At 51.6% G+C, this 10483-nt stretch overlaps 1 long non-coding RNA gene across 1 annotated transcript; it reads left to right on the top strand.

Annotated features, from left to right (window-relative positions):
- On the top strand, positions 1–9473 carry LOC142818954 (uncharacterized). The gene is made up of 3 exons (XR_012896648.1): positions 1–154; positions 1323–1382; positions 9338–9473. It is a non-coding gene; the product is annotated as an uncharacterized LOC142818954 (long non-coding RNA).
- The last annotated feature ends 1010 nt before the right edge of the window (positions 9474–10483 follow it).

The raw sequence follows: 10483 nt of genomic DNA, 5'->3' as shown, positions 1-10483 counted from the left end.
TTGATATGATCTGAAACAAGGACGTGAGTCACTTTGACTTCCTGCCTAATTTCTCCAAGATAAGGAGGCTGCAAAGTTCAGAGCCCTCAGATCTCACCCTCTCCTGAGGGTGTTGGCGCCAGCATGGGAACCCGAGGGGACGTGCGTCCATTGGGTGAGTGGAACAAAGTCGATGGGCAGGACTCAGGGATGGGGTTTGGGGGGCCTCAAGGGGTCCATGTGTCCATCTGCATGAGAGCTGGAAGGTGTGTGCTCCGCTGTGCTCGCTCTCGTCTAGCTGCATATAACAATTAGAAGTGTCCCCACGGCGGCAGCAGGGGTGAGCTGCCCTGAGTGCTGACCTCTGGTCTTGGACAGGGATGAGGGAGCAGGGAGCCTCTCCTGTTACTTGCCCAAACAAGGCCACACTTGTATCTCTAGCAGACCAGCTGCTCAGAGCAAGCCCAAGTAGAGCTCGAATTTACACCTACATTGGTGTGACAGGCAATTTCCTCTGCTCCCTCCTGTGCTCATGTTGCACTAATTGAGACTCCATCCAGATTTGCTGAAACACCCTTAGATTTACAGATCGGATTCCTGGGGCTGGCGGAGAGGGACTCACTATAGGACCCGAGCCTGGATGGATCTAAGATGCTTTCAGCCACGTTCCCAACCACTGAATCCCAGGGGATGACTGTGGCTCAGTCTGGTGCCTGCAAGCAGCCTAAAACCTTCCCCGATTCCTCCTGAACCATCCCTTCCCCAAGGGACCATTCCAGAAGTTGGCAGTAGCCAAAGCGTAGGAGTATCTTGGCCCTGAATTGACTTCATTGGATTTACACCACAATCACAGGAGAGTCATCTAGCAAAATTTAAGATGGGCAGAAGCCAGGAGACCTCTCACACTCTTTCTGTCTCAGTCTCCCTGGCTACGTCTAGACTGGCATGATTTTCCGCAAATGCTTTTAACGGAAATGTTTTCTGTTAAAAGCATTTTCGGAAAAAAGCATCTAGATTGGCACGGACACTTTTCCGCAAAAGCACTTTTTGCAGAAAAGTGTCCATGCCAATCTAGAAGCTCTTTTCCACAAAACAAATCTGAGCTGTCTACACTGGCCCTTTTGCCCAAACGGGAGCAGCATAGTATTTCCACAAGAAGCACTGATTTCTTACATGAGATCGTCAGTGCTCTTGCGGAAATTCAAGTGGCCAGTGTAGACAGCTGGCAAGTTTTTCCACAAAAGCAGGTGCTTTTGCGGAAAAACTTGCCAGTCTAGATACAGCTTCTGTGTTGCTCGTTTCTGTGTGTATAACATTGTAAAAACACATTTATTTCTCTCCAGTATTTCTCCTCGTGGTCCTCGTCCCCACTCTGCCACCCGGGACCATTCCAACATCAGCAGGTAGGTTCCCAGGCTGGTGGAATGGAACAGAATGCTGCATGGGATGCGTTAGTGCCCATCACAAGAGCCCTACGCAGAGCATGTCTGCTGTGAAGCTGATATGGGGATGAGGGGGCAGCTCTCAATGGAGCTCCCAGCTCTGTAGCGGGGGCTGGGGCTGTTGGATCTGGGTCACCAAGAACTGATGAATAGTTGAGGGGAGTTAAATCTATTTTATATGTGTCCACAGCTGTACGCTGGGCTAAAATCAGACCTCGCGTGATCTAAAGATCTGATTCACATTAGCTATATTAATATTGCTACTATGCACTTCGTGCCCATAATATTGTGTTGTGTACACACTTCTAGCAGTTACATGGCCTGAACTGGCCTTTGCCTTTCTATACCCTTGTTCCCCTATCAATCAGCATGAGCACATAGGGGAGTTCTGCCATAGGCACAGGCTGGCAGATGCTCTTGCTGGAAAACCCTAAAGATATGCCACACTCTTGGTACCTGAGACACGTGTGTGAAGAACAAAGAGATGAAGGGCACAGTATAGTCCCCAAAAGACAAGGTGGAAAGATGCTAGTTAAAAGCAGCCTCAGAGGATGCAAACAGTAGCTCTCTCCTTGTAAGCAGCCTAGGTATCAGAAGAACAGGTTTAAGGATGTGACTTTGGACTCAAGAGTCATGGATTGGGCCAGAGCATTCTCCTTGGTACTATCACTTGGTGTGCTAATCAAGCCACTGATACCCATCTTCCTGCCCTCTGGGGCTCCCTACTATCCTGCCAAGCAGGGCCAAAAGCTCTGGTGTGCTCCGGCCAAGGCACAGAGTTGGGGTTACCACCCCCCTGCACAGCAGCATAGACACTGAACCAGCTCAGCTTCTGGCTCAGCTATAAGGGCTGAGCACCAGGAAACCAACCCCCAAAGGGACCAAAACCCCCAAACAAATCCATCTTACTCTGTAAAAGTTTAACATAGAGAAAGCTCCCAAGGTCAGTCCCCTTTATCAAGGAAAGAAATGCACAGTGGTCATTCCCTCCCAGTTAACAATTATTTACACTGGGCTTGATAATACACAAAAATGTTTGTATGAAGTACAACCCCTAGGATTTAACTGGTTGCTAGGGGAAAATGTCAGATCAAAGTAAATTACTAGGCCAAAATAAACAAAAATGCCAGCTCATTCTAAAATATGAAGAAACTTGTTACATGCAACTCTCCCTACCCCATCCCTATTAACCCCCAGGGCGGCGGGGGTGCTACAGGGATGACATTGACTCTGGCTGCTGGGCCACACTTCCCTGAGGAAAGGGGTGTTGCTATGCACTGTATGACTGTGGCCACTAGGTGCCTCTACTATTATGTTGTGTGGAGTTCCACAGTATAGGAAGAAATCAGTGGAAATACAGAGAGCTTGAGTAGTTGCAAGTGTCCATTTTATTGCATAACACAGAACTAACTAGAACAAGCTCAAACCAGATGGGCTGACCCCAGTAACCTAACTCAGTTAGTATAACAACATCGATGTCTACAACCCAACACACAACAACTACCCTGAGGGAAGTGGTGAGACTGACTGACCGTTGGGCCCCACTCCTGCGAGGGAAGGAAGGGGTGTTACTCACTGCCAGTCAGTCATGTGGACACGGTGCTACACTGCTTCTCGCGTCATGAGACAAGTTCAGACTGATGGGACTGTATCGTGACGCAGAGGTGGGATGAGCAGCAGGGGCAGCAGAGCTTCCGCACGGGCAAGGCCATGTGCTTGGAACTTTGTGAATGACTTTCTCCTTCACTGAAGCCCCAGAACACCCAAATGAGACCCTCTCTGACTAGCAAAGCACGTGGGAATTGCCCCATGGAAACTTGCAACGCCAGTCAGCGCCGGGTCAGTGAGGAATCAGTTCAGAGTGGGGAAATCTACAGTGAGGGGCAATCTATGCCACCCTGCTACGGCGGGTTGTGACTTTGGGGAATGTGGATACCATACTAGTTGGCTTTGCCGTGACGGGGTTCCTTTACTGCAGTGGGGTGACAGAACACACATCCCCATCTTGGCCTCCCATCCCCTTGCCAAGGAGTACATAAACCGCAAGGGGTTCTTCTCTGTGGTGCTGCAGGTCCCACAAGAGCCATTTCACCATTATCAGCATGGGATGGCCGGGGAAGGTGCATGACACATGCATCTTTAGGAACACCTGCCTCTTCTGAAAGATGCACAGTGGCACTTTTTTCCCAGACAGGAAATTCAGAGTCAGAGAGGTGGAAATGCCTCTTGTGATCCCAGGCAACCCAGCCTACCCCTTGCCCCCATGGCTCATGAAGCTGTACATGAGCAGCCTAGACCCCAGCAAGGAGGAGTTCAACAACAGCTCCCCCCACTTCGATGAGGTCCAAGTTCTCCTGAACACACCACCCTCTTGCTCTTTTGCACCTCTGGGAACTGGAGCCCATGGGAGCGGAAGTATTTGCACTTGTTTCAATGCAACGGGAATTAGTTGAAGCCATGTCCACACGGTGCAGCTTGCTCTGAGATGTGCTCGCAACACTGGCTACCTGGGAAATGCACTTCAACTTTTCCTATACCTTTCTCTGTTCACCTGGGACAGCAATAGAGGCGCTAGTTCTGGCCAGATTAATCAGACTGGGAAAATGCAGGAGGCCCCCTGGAGGCCAAGAGCCTGGACTTTTGGCCAGTGCTGTGTCTACCTGACTGTAAATTCGACCATGCAAGGTTGGGAATAGAGTTACTCCTTGTGAAAAGCAGGAGTACTGAAATCGACTTCAGCGGTGCCTCTGGCTGACGTGACAGGCTTGGTAGTGTGTCACTTAGAACATTGACCTTATGTGGCTAAATTTGATGTAAATTCAACCATTTCCTCACTCCGAACTGATTCCCCACTGACCCGTCGCTGACTGGCGTTCCAAGTTTCCATGGGGCAATTACCACGTGCTTCTCCTAATTGGACATTAGGAAAAAATTCCTAACTGTCAGGGTGGTCAAATATTGGAATAAATTGCCAAGGGAGGTGGTGGAATCTCCCTCTCTGGAGATATTTAAGAACAGGTTAGATAGACATCTGTCAGGGATGGTGTAGGTGGAGCTTGGTCCTGCCTTGAGGGCGGGGGGCTGGACTCGATGACCTCTTGAGGTCCCTTCCAGTCCTATGATTCTATGATTCTATGATTCTCCAGTCATAGCAAGTCTCATTCGGGTGTTCTGGGGCTTTAGCCTAGGGGAAAGCCATTCACAAGTCTCTGAGGGTATGTCTACACTACCACCCTCGTTCGAACTAGGGTGGTTAATGTAGGCAACCGGAGTTGCAAATGAAGCCCAGGATTTGAATTTCCCGGGCTTCATTTGCATGTTGCCGGGCGCCGCCATTTTTAAATGTCCGCTACACGCGGCACGAACTAGGTAGTTCGGATTAGGCTTCCTATTCCGAACTACCTGTACTCCTCATTGCAGGAGGAGTAATGGTAGTCCGAATTAGAGGCTTTAGTTTGAACTACCTGCCCCATGCTGCTTGTAGCCGTGGGCAGGGAGTTCAAACTACAGGGCATTTAAAAATGGCGGCGCCCGGGAACATGCAAATAAAGCCCGGGATATTTTAATCCTGGGCTTCATTTGCAAGTTCGAATGACTACATTAGCCACCCTTGTTCGAACTAGGGTGGCTAGTGTAGATATAGCTGGGATTTAAATAGCCCACGCTTCATGTGCATAATCATGTTATGGTGCTATTTTGAAATAAAAACGCTCTGTAGATGTGGTTATTTTGAAAGAAAACCCTTCTTCTGAAAACCCCCTATTCCTTATAAAATGAGGTTTAACAGTTATTTTGGAAGAAGGTTTTTCTTTTGAAATAACCGCATCTACACAGCGTTTTTATTTTGAAATAGCGCCATAACGAGATTATGCAAATGAAACGTGGGATATTTAAATCCCAGCTTCATTTACAATTTTTAATGTCTGCATTTGCCTCCCTCTATCGAAAGAGGGTGCAAGTGTAGACATACCCTATGATGTCATAGGACTCCTTGTTGGTTTTGCAGATACAGACTAACACAAAAAGGCCCTCGCTGCCAGTTTACACCCCCTGAAGGTCTGGCCTACTGTTCCCTATAACTTGAATAGGCACAAGGACAGTTTAAGGTGCTGCCCAGCTGATTAGCAGAGCGCCCTCAGGTGTTTCTATTGGTGATGCACATCTACTCATGCATCAGTGCACAGAACACAATTTATTTCACACGTGGACGGAAAAATTAGAGGGAACATTAGCCTGGCTGTCTCCATGTGTGAGGTTGAGTCCCTCTGTGGCCATTGGTCCATTCCGTCTCTCTTGCCACTCTGCTTACAGGTTCTAGTCTGCCCCTAGGCCACTGTCTTTTAAACACCGAGTCTCACTGAGATGCCTCCTGACGGTGTTGCTAGGCCTCACTCTCTGCCCAGGGGGTGGGGGATCAGACAGCCAGCTGGCCTAGTGGCTGGGGGATTGAGACCTATTGACACAACTCTGCCTGGGCCCAGAGCTCAGGCCTGGGGTCCAGATAGGGGGTATGGCTGTGATAGTGGTTTGGGGGGGTGGGAGGAATCCCAGGGCTAGAACAGCCAGGGCTGAGGGTCAGGCCTGAGGGGCGTCAGCAGAACTGTGGAAATGAGGAAGCCCAGGTCAGAAATGGGAGGGGTCAGGCTGCAGGGCAGGGTACAGACTGAGTTGTCCTGTAGAGCCCACACAGCCCCTGCCTGTTTTACATCTGGCTGGAGCCAGGGTGGTGTGGGGTGGCGATGGGAGTGGCCTCTCCCTCCCTTCCACAAGGGTGCAAGAGGCTGACTGTGCTCACCAGCGACTAGGCACTGCTACCTCCAGCCTGGCTGACGAGCGAGCAGGAGGGGGGACATGATTGCTCTCTTTAAATATATTAGGGTATGTCTACACTACCCTCCTAGTTCAAACTAGGAGGGTAATGTAGGCATACCGCACTTGCAAATGAAGCCCGGGATTTGAATTTCCCGGGCTTCATTTGCATAAGCCGGGCGCCGCCATTTTTAAATCCCGGCTCGTTCGAACCCCGTGCCGTGCGGCTACACACGGCACGGACTAGGTAGTTCGGACTAGGAAGTCTAGTCCGAACTACCTAGTCCGTGCCGCGTGTAGCCGCGCGGCACAGGGTTTGAACGAGCCGGGATTTTAAAATGGCGGCGCCCGGCTTATGCAAATGAAGCCCGGGAAATTCAAATCCCGGGCTTCATTTGCAAGTGCGGTATGCCTACATTACCCTCCTAGTTTGAACTAGCGGGGTAGTGTAGACATACCCTCAGAGGGATAAATACCAGGGAGGGAGAGGAATTATTTAAGCTTAATACCAATGTGGACACAAGAACAAATGGATATAAACTGGTTAGTAGGAAGTTTAGACTTGAGATTAGACGAAGGTTTCCAACCATTAGAGGAGTGAGGTTCTTGAACGGCCTTCCAAGGGAAGTAGTGGGGGCAAAAGATCTATCTGGCTTCAAGATTAAACTAGCTGTTTTTATGAAGGGGATGGTTTGATGAGATAACATGATCTTGGTAACTAATTGACAATTCATTATCAGTGGGAAATAGGTCAATGGAGGGATGATAGGAGTTACTATAGAAAACTTTCTAGGTGTCTGGCTGGTGAGTCTTGCCCACATGCTCAGGGTTTAGCTGATCACCATATTTGGGGTTGGGAAGGAATTTTCCTCCAGGGTAGATTGGCAGAGGCCCGGGAGGTTTTTCGCCTTCCTCTGTAGCATGGGGCATAGATCACAGCTGGAGGATTCTCTGCATCTTGGGGTCTTCAAAGTATTTGAAGGCTTCAATATCTGAGATATAGGTGAGAGGATTATTCTAAGAGGGTTGGGTGAGATTCTGTGGCCTGCACTGTGCAGGGGGTCAGACTAGATGATCATAATGGTCCCTTCTGACCTTAAAGTCTATGGGTACGTCTACACTACAGCGCTAGTTCGAACTAACTTAGTTCGAATTAGTTAATTCGAACTAAGCTAGTTCGAACTAACGCATCTAGAACTAAAAACTAGTTCGAACTAGCGTTTTGCTAGTTCGAACTAGTAAGTCCACATTGAGTGGACTCTGAACAGGGCTTAAGGATGGCCGGAAGCAGTGCCGGCAGGGCATAAAAGGAGGACTTAGAGCGTGGAGATGCTGTCTCAGGCTAGCCGAGGGCTGCGCTTAAAGGGTCCCGACCCCCACCCCGGACACACAGTTCTAAGGGGTGCCCCGCTTGCAAAGAAGTTCTGGCTTGGAGTGCCCTGAGTGCCCACACTGGGCACATCACACCACTCGGCCATCAGCCCGGCTGCACTTGCCGCAGGCTGCCATCTGGGGAGAGGGAGTAATTGGGGGGCTGCAGGAGAGCTTCCACCCCCAGAAGCCCGCAGAGCCAGCCCAGTCCTCCCCATCGGGGGCTCGTACCCCATTCCTCCCTCACCTCCTTCCACTTACCCTTCCCTAGCCCCCCTTCTTCTTGATGTACAAAATAAAGCTAATGTTTCTTCCAACATTGACTCTGTCTTTATTGAAAAAAACTGGGGGAGACTGGGAAAAGGAGGTGGGAGAGGGGAAGAGAAAGGCTGGGAGAGGGGAGGGCAACTAACATGATCAGGGGTTGGGAACAGGTCCCAGATGAAGAGAGGCTACAGAGACTGGGACTGTTCAGCTTAGAAAAGAGGAGACGGAGGGGGGACAGGATAGAGGTCTCTAAAAGCAGGGGTTGGGTGGAGAGGGTGCATTCAGAAAAGTTCTTCATGAGTTCCCATAAAGAAGGACTAGAGGACACCAAAGGAAAGGAATGGGTAGCAGGCTTGAAACTAGTAAGAGAAAGTTGTTCTTCTTCCCAAAGCAAATAGTTAACCTGTGGAACTCCTTGCTGCAGGAGGCTGTGAAGGCTAGAACTAGAACAGAGTTTAAAGGGAAGTGAGATCAAGTGATGGAGGTTGGGTCCATGGAGTCCTATTAGCCAGAGGGTAGGAGTGGTGTCCCTGCCCAAAGTTTGTGGAAGGCTGGAGAGGGATGGCACGAGACAAATGGCTTGGTCATTGTCTTCGGTCCATCCCCTCCAGGGTCCCTAGGGTTGGCCGCTGTTGGCAGAGAGGCTACTGGGCTAGATGGACCCTTGGTCTGACCCAGGACGGCCATTGTAAGCTCAGGGCTCAGGGTCGGGGGTCTCAGTGGACCCCCTTGATTTTCATGCACACCTGCTCCTGGGTGGCCAGGCTGGCAGCTCTCCTGCCCTAGACGGCCACTTTCCTGTGCCTAGTGCGGAGATCGTGGACGAGGTCCACGATGTCCGCACTAGCCCAGGAAGGTGCCCGCCTCTTGCGGTCCAGGGCAAGCTCCCGGGAGCCGCCAGCCTGGTCCCGGCAAGAGGGGGTGGGCTGGGAGGCATCGGGTGGGTGGCTCTGTGCCGTGCCAGGTGCAGGGTCTGCTAGCTGGGTGCTGGCAGGCTTGCACCTGGCACGGGCACCGTAGCCAGCCCGTGCCCCTTTAAGGGGTCCGGGGCCGGGAGGGGGGCATAGAGTTTCCCTGGTGTTGGCCAGAGTGGCCACCAGGGAAACCTGGGGAGGGCTAGCCTCCCACTAGTTCGAACTAAAGGGCTACACAGCCCTTAGTTCGAACTAGCTAGTTCGAACTAGGCGTTAGTCCTCGTAAAATGAGGTTTTCCTAGTTCGAACTAAGCGCTCCGCTAGTTCGATTCAAATTCGAACTAGCGGAGCGCTAGTGTAGCGCATAGGAAAGTTAGTTCGAACTAACGTCCGTTAGTTCGAACTAACTTTCTAGTGTAGACATACCCTAAGAGTCTATGAGATGTGGGGCCAAAGAGCTGCTGGCAGTGCATGGGCAGAAGCCTGCAGGGCATGCGATGAACCGTGGGAAGGGGACAGATGGCGCAGGCGGCTCACTCTGGTTTCCATTCCCAGCCGATGACATGGAGATATGCCCCGATCTATGGTGCCCACTAAATGCCAAGTGTGTGAGCAGAACCCAGTGCACCTGTCTGGATGGATTCCAATCACAAAGGGGTCCCTGCTTCATGGACACAAAGGAGCCCTGTAAAGGTAACGGGGCTCCTCGTGTGACCCACCGTGTGGGGCAGTGTGTGGGGAATGAGAGGAGTGGGGGGTAGGGAGTGGTCGGGAGGAGAGCAGGGCTGGCCGGGGCAGGGTGGGAGGGAGTTAGGGCTGGGGGGGGGGGGTCAGGGGCAGCAGGGCTGGCCGGGGGAGATTGGGGAGAAGTGGGGGGAGCGGGGCTGGCCAGGAGAGATTGGGGGAACCGGCCAGCAGGAAGCTGGGCTGGGTGGGAGGAGGTCGAGGGGAGCGGGGCTGGCCAAGGCAGGAAGCCGGGGGGAGGGGGGGAGAGAGAATCGGCCGGCAGGGAACAAGACTGATCCAGGCACGTGCAGATCCCTGGGTGTTGCCTGTCCCACGTGCAGTCCCGGCAAAGCACGAGCAAGTTTGGCTACCTCTCCACAACGCACTTGAACAGCACTCAGGAGCACGGACAGGACTTCATCTCCTCCTCAAGGCATCACTCCTACTTTAGACACAACCAGAGGTTCCCAGTGCCAATCACGTCCCGCCTCCCAGCCACTCCCACCACCCGCGACAGGCTTCCGTCGGGTGCCCAGCCGGAAAACCAGAAAATACCAGACATTGCACATGTCCGGTAGTTTCTGGATTTTTTTACTGGACAGAGGGCCCAAAAACTGGACTGTCCGGTTGAATACCGGGCACCTGGTAACCCTAGGGGTATGTCTAGACTACATGCCTCTGCCAACAGAGACTTATGAAATAGGCTACCCGACATAGTCAATGAAGTGGGGATTTAAATATTTCCGGCTTTATTACAATAAAAATGGCTGCCGCACTGTGCTGGATCAGCTGATCGTTGGCACAGCGCGCAAGTCAAGACATGGATCGGTTGACAGGGGAAGCCTTTGTCAACCGCTCCTGTAAACCTCGTTCCACGAGGCATAAGGGAGCGGTCGACAAAGTTTTCCCCTGTCGACCGATCCGCGTCTTGACTCCTGCGCTGTGCCGACGATCAGCTCATTTGGCACAGCACGG

The sequence above is a fragment of the Pelodiscus sinensis genome, chromosome 19, assembly GCF_049634645.1.
Source record: "Pelodiscus sinensis isolate JC-2024 chromosome 19, ASM4963464v1, whole genome shotgun sequence".
Taxonomy (NCBI): Eukaryota; Metazoa; Chordata; order Testudines; family Trionychidae; genus Pelodiscus; species Pelodiscus sinensis.
Note: the sequence above shows the minus strand (reverse complement) of the source record. Positions and strands in the feature narration are given on the sequence as shown.